This window comes from Pollicipes pollicipes, unplaced genomic scaffold (genome assembly GCF_011947565.3).
Source record: "Pollicipes pollicipes isolate AB1234 unplaced genomic scaffold, Ppol_2.1 Scaffold_4881;HRSCAF=5763_pilon_pilon_pilon, whole genome shotgun sequence".
Lineage (NCBI taxonomy): Eukaryota > Metazoa > Arthropoda > Thecostraca > Pollicipedomorpha > Pollicipedidae > Pollicipes > Pollicipes pollicipes.
Genome location: NW_023596576.1, coordinates 8,944,843 through 8,950,337, shown reverse-complemented (window position 1 = coordinate 8,950,337; position 5,495 = coordinate 8,944,843). Strand labels below are relative to the sequence as shown.

General features: G+C 56.6%; 1 long non-coding RNA gene across 1 annotated transcript; it reads left to right on the top strand.

Annotated features, from left to right (window-relative positions):
• Window positions 1-2,507: 2,507 nt before the first annotated feature.
• Window positions 2,508-3,909, top strand: LOC119101454 (uncharacterized). Its single transcript, XR_005094565.1, has 3 exons — window positions 2,508-2,557; window positions 3,339-3,514; window positions 3,838-3,909. It is a non-coding gene; the product is annotated as an uncharacterized LOC119101454 (long non-coding RNA).
• The last annotated feature ends 1,586 nt before the right edge of the window (window positions 3,910-5,495 follow it).

Sequence of the window (5,495 nt, the reverse complement as noted above, 5' to 3'; positions counted from 1 at the left end):
TATATATTATAATATATATATATATATATATATGTGTGTGTGTGGGTGTGTGTGATATAGGTATAGGTATAAAAACGACATGCTACCTCTATTAGCATGTGAGTGTATGAATGTCAATTGGGCCCAAATTATTTCTAATCAAATTGGTCATAATACGAGCCACGAAGGGCATGATTCTATCCAGATGATGGCCGCCGGAACTTGCGCCGTAGTATTGATTATGGTCTATACATTTATTTCCTTTTGTCGGAATCTGGGGAAGATTTGATAACGATTTAAGTTTCTACATACCTTGTGGAGAGTACGTTTTGTATCCCCCTATTCAGGGCGTAGTGCTCATATGATGTGCTCATATGCGTAAGGAGAAAAGGCTTATCTTCAAATCTAGCTTTGGTGAGGCCGCATCTCTTTAGAAACTGAGTGCTGTAGATCATGCACTCTCATTTAGCGCGACTCACAGAATTGCATGTTGTGGGTAGCAATATTACATTTTACCTTAAGATTGAGCAACCGTGACAGGAGTGTAGGATACCTAAGAGAATACCTGTAGGATACCTAACTCTTCCATTTCCGCATGTGAATCTGTAATATAGCCTGCGCTGAATGTTGGAGACGGCTTAAGATTCATTGGCGATAACCCGCAAGTTATGTGGTCAGGCGACTGCCTACCAGCTCTGCAACGGCCTTTGGTCTGGGTTTGGATTTATTACCTTCGTGGTGCCTTCGTTTGCACGTCGAGACCGGTTCTTCTGTCGAGAACAGACAGTTGACTTATGTCATCTGCCAGCATGAATCCCTATCTTCGGCGCTTGGAACCGAGGTGGCCATCCACCAGCCTGGTCCTGATTGGGATATTGGGATTTGGATAATAGCTCTATACCAAGTCAAGTCGGCAGGACCGGTGCACATAACCCGCCCGCTGCGTATCTGGTCCTCCGTGGTCCGCTGTGTTCGTGGCTGGAGCGGTAGTGTACCGCTGGTGCTGCCCGGTCTACCGCCGGTGCGGTACTCGTGTCCGCGGCACCCGTGGCAGCGGGCGACGGGTACCTTACCCCTCCGTGGTCCGCTGCGTTCGTGGCTGGAGCGGTAGTGTACCGCTGGTGCTGCCCGGTCTACCGCCGGTGCGGTACTCGTGTCCGCGGCACCCGTGGCGGCGGGCGACGGGTACCTTACCCCTCCGTGGTCCGCTGCGTTCGTGGCTGGAGCGGTAGTGTACCGCTGGTGCCGCCTGGTCTACCGCCGGTGCGGTACTCGTGTCCGCGGCACCCGTGGCGGCGGGCGACGGGTGCCTGACCACGGAACCGGCGGCTGCTGCGGCCGGCGGCGGCTCCCCGGGCATTGCCAGTGTAACAGGCAGGTGGCAGTGACAGGCACGTCATTACTGGGGTGTTTAGACGGATCGCGGGGATGCAGAAAACAGCAGCCGCGTACTGGCAGCGGTCCTGTCGCATGTGTGACTGTTCTTCGGCATTGGAAGTGTTCTCTGCAAAGGTGACGGTTCATACGCGTCATGGTCATGGTCATGCGTCATGCGTCATGGTCTCCGGTGTTGAGAAAGGTATAGTGCCTACGTGGCGGGTTCCACGGTGTTGACAGCGTTTCACGGCGTGCGTGACAGATCCCATTTCTGTTGACAGGTCTTCGTTCTGCTGGCGCTGGCCGTCACTTGCGCTCCCTCCCCCGTGTGGGGGAGGGGCGCAGGTGGATGGCTTGAAACTTCTCCTTCGAGGACGACAGCGAGAAAGAGAAGGAAGTGATCCTGCTGGATATAGCGCCGCGCCGAGAAAAGATTCGACTTCAGGTTCGACAATAAAGACGGTACGACACTGCATTCAGAGCACTAAACCCTCGGCCACAAAATGTTCCATTTATACTTTCCGTCCAGGATATCTATCCGGCGAGAGGGATAATCCTCGGGTTGCGCTATAGCAGTCGAAAGGTTTCTTACCTTAGAAAGTCCCTTTGGGAGGTCGTGCAATTTTGAAATGGACTTGAGCCCTCGTTTTCGTTTTGTGGCTGGTAGACGCCAACATTGACATGGTCCGAGTGGCCGGAGTGCACAGTTGTTGTGCACTCACTCGAGTGGAACGTGTTTGCTTTTGAGCGATTCCAAACACAACCGGGACGCAGTGTCCTTGAAAACATCCGATATTCTAAGCAGTGACGCCGCCTTATGTCAGCTGATCGCTGCCTCAGACCAGCAGTGAAGTCGTTGCGTTGAAAATTTTCTCACTTGCTTGGGCGCCCTGTGAAAACTTTGCCATTCATCTACGCAGTGTGCCATGCACATTTTCCCCTGTGACCTCCTCAGATTCGCCAGTCAGCCCCTCCATTGGCGCACGGTACACAACGTGGCACCGCTCCGTACCTCCCCGAGCCCGTAACAGTAGGTCCACCTCACCACGCACGACCCTCCGGCGCCCCAGGCACGTACCAGCACGGCTACCAGTCCGGGCGGCTCGGCGACACGGCGGCTACAACTTCAAGCACGAGTACAACAGGAGGACGGGTGCGGTTCGGCCAGTACGGCTACGAGCTGCCCGACGGCACCAACCAGGTGAGACGAGTCCTGTCCTCTGATTGGTCCTCCAATGTTCGCGTCAGCGGGTCCCAGCAGTGCGCGCTCACCAATTCGAAATGTTTTCGACGGCACTTTCCAGTCAGCAACCAGCGGTTGGAACACACCAGGCGCTACGACGAATGTGCTTGCTTTTTTGCTCATCTGATTGGAGCTCCAGGATGCCCCAGCTCGCACGATTTGATTGAATGCACTGAATCATGTCAGATATTCCTTTTGGCTGTTGGATGCCGCGCTCACCGGGACTGCTGTGTCTGTCTTGCAATAGCATTTGCTATTTACAAATGGTTTCATAGTGCAGGTGTCAGAAGGTGTTATTTTCGGATGTTTTGGTCGCAGCGCTGGCATCCGGGGTCACGATTGTCGGCCTCAGCCGAGTTGCTCGCAGAGGGAGGTCTCCGCAACCGTCATCCTTGGATGGCTCGCGTGCACCGTGCTGACTGTGCGCCCCATGACCCCGTCTTGGTTCGGAGCCGAGCCTTCAGACCGGTCTTACAGCGGTCCTGAACCCGGTGACCCTCGTTTGGTGTCGTCTACGACCGCAGAGTTAATTGGGCGACACCCGGCCGTGCTGCTGCCTGAACCGATCTGGTAAGCACTTGGCAAGGAGAAATAGTGCGGTAATCTTGAAGTATGAGACGTTCGATGGCACCTACCTTTTTCATTGACTAGACTCGAGGTGGAAGTCCTCCCCTCTCCCTTCCTCCCTTCTGCAATTTATGTTGCTCTCTTGCTGAGCTGCGTGCGCCGTCCTTTTCAGACAGTCAACTACGTGGCCGATGCCAACGGCTACCGCGTGCTGGCCGAGGGCCAGAAGTACGTCCCAGTCAGCGAGCGCGAGCTGGAGCGGCGGCGCGGTATCCTCGAGGACATCCAGGCCGAAGAGGAGGAGCAGGAGCCGCTTAATCTGGACCTCACTCTCCTGGAACGCATCGCGTGAGTCTCGCAACCGAATTGAGCACGATGTTCACCAGTCCACACCCGTGGAGTCAGTCTGTGCATCGGGTGTAGAGGATTACCACATGTATGCAGTGTACCGCAACATGCATTCAATCACAGCACTCCCACCCGCAACAAGCTGGTATTAGCTCGTACATTTTGGCATAAGGCGAGAGTAATACACAATGCCGGCACGCTGCACCATGTCGACACGCGTCGTCAGCACGCCGCACCACGTCAACACGTGCCGTCACCAGGCTGCACACCAGCCCAAGTGTCGCTGGGATCTGCCGCTCACTGGTCGGTGCGGTGCCTCGCAGTGACCCGGCCGAGGTGGAGCTGGAGTCGGATCCGGCCGTGGCACTGTCGGCCGCCAAACCGCTGCAGCCGCACTCCGCAGCTCGACCCCGACACGAACGCCTTCCAGTTCGGCTTCCGCTCGGCCTCCGACGACGGCGTGCTGTACCGGCACGAGGAGCGCGACGAGGAGGGCGTGGTGTCCGGCCAGTACGGCTACCGCCCCGCCGGCGGCGAGCCCGTGCTTGTCTCGTACGTGTCCGACGCCTTCGGGTACCGCGTGGTGGACCCGGCGGCGCCCGTGGCCGTCGTGAGCCAGCAGCAGGCGCAGGAGCAGCTGGGCGAACTGGCCGAGGGCTCCGGCTTGGCGACGGAGGAGACCGCGCCCGCAGCAGAGGAGGAGGAGGAGGAGGAGGAGGAGGAGGAGATGAAGCCCACACCGGAGGGCGGTGTGCTGCCGGTGCCCCGGCCGGTGGCCGCACCTGAATTGGAGGCCCAGTCTCAGGGTCAGGCTCAGCCGGAGCAGCAGCCCCAGGCGACGCTAGCCGCCACAGGTGGCGCCACTGCCGCAGCCGACGGGTGGTCCTGGAGGCCGCCGATGGCGCCACCGCCGCGGCCGACGGCGTGGTCGTGAAGGCCGCAGGTGGCGCCACCGTCGACTCTGTGAGGCCCTACTTCCGTCCGCACGTGCCCCAGCTCTCGGCCGTGCTGCCGTACGGCGCCCTCGTCCCCTACGCCGCCGTCCCGTACGCGGCCGGCGCAGTCCCGCTGCGCATGTTCAGCAGCGCCCGCGACCGGTCCTGTACCAGCGGCCGCTGCCGTACCCGGTGTACCGGTACCCGCAGTATCGGGCTGCGGCCGAGGGTGCGCACTGACGACGTCCTTGTGACCGACTCCATAAGCTTGTTATGACCCCTGGCTGCCGACGGGGGCGCCTCGTTCACCGCCGGCCGCCAGGGGTCAGCGTTGTTATTGCTCATAACAGTTCCCGCAGAAATAAGCCAGAATAAAAAAATAAGTCGGTGATGTAGGATGAGGGTGATATTAAGCAGGTGTGCAAAGTCTGTGTATTTGATTACGCAGAATATTATCAGGGCATTACGCGCACGGTTCGGCCATTGGTCATTTGTATCTCTTGTTGTAACGACGCATGTATGCATTTGAATGTAAGCAGATATGGTATAGATAAAGTCTCATTTAGCATGATGTCTGATAACAGATGGTGAACCTGTCATAAATATTTACACTCAGTTAGCAGAAAAGAAGGTGTTATCAGAAGCTTTCACTTCATAAAGCCCACACTATCTTTTGTGTGACGCAAATGTCATTGCGATCCAATGACAGTCAGAGCCAAAAAAGCTAACTCTGGTGACTCAAACGGGACGGTGCAAATCTAAAGCCACTCTCGAATCACAGCGCAAAGATTTACGTACGCTGTGACGAGGACTCCGCTTTCTTAACGTGGCCCGCGTATCATGGTACATGCACCTTGAAGCCTGAGACCGAAGGTGCTTATCTATGGAACTTGGCTGCCGCTGACGACTGTTTCTCTGACGTCTGAAAACGGTATCCTAAAAGGCGATGGTGGCCAAAAGACCGAGAATGGCCACAAGTGACTGAGTGGCGAGAACGGCTCCAAAAATGGCCATTTAATTTGAGAACAGTTTTACTTGGTAGCATC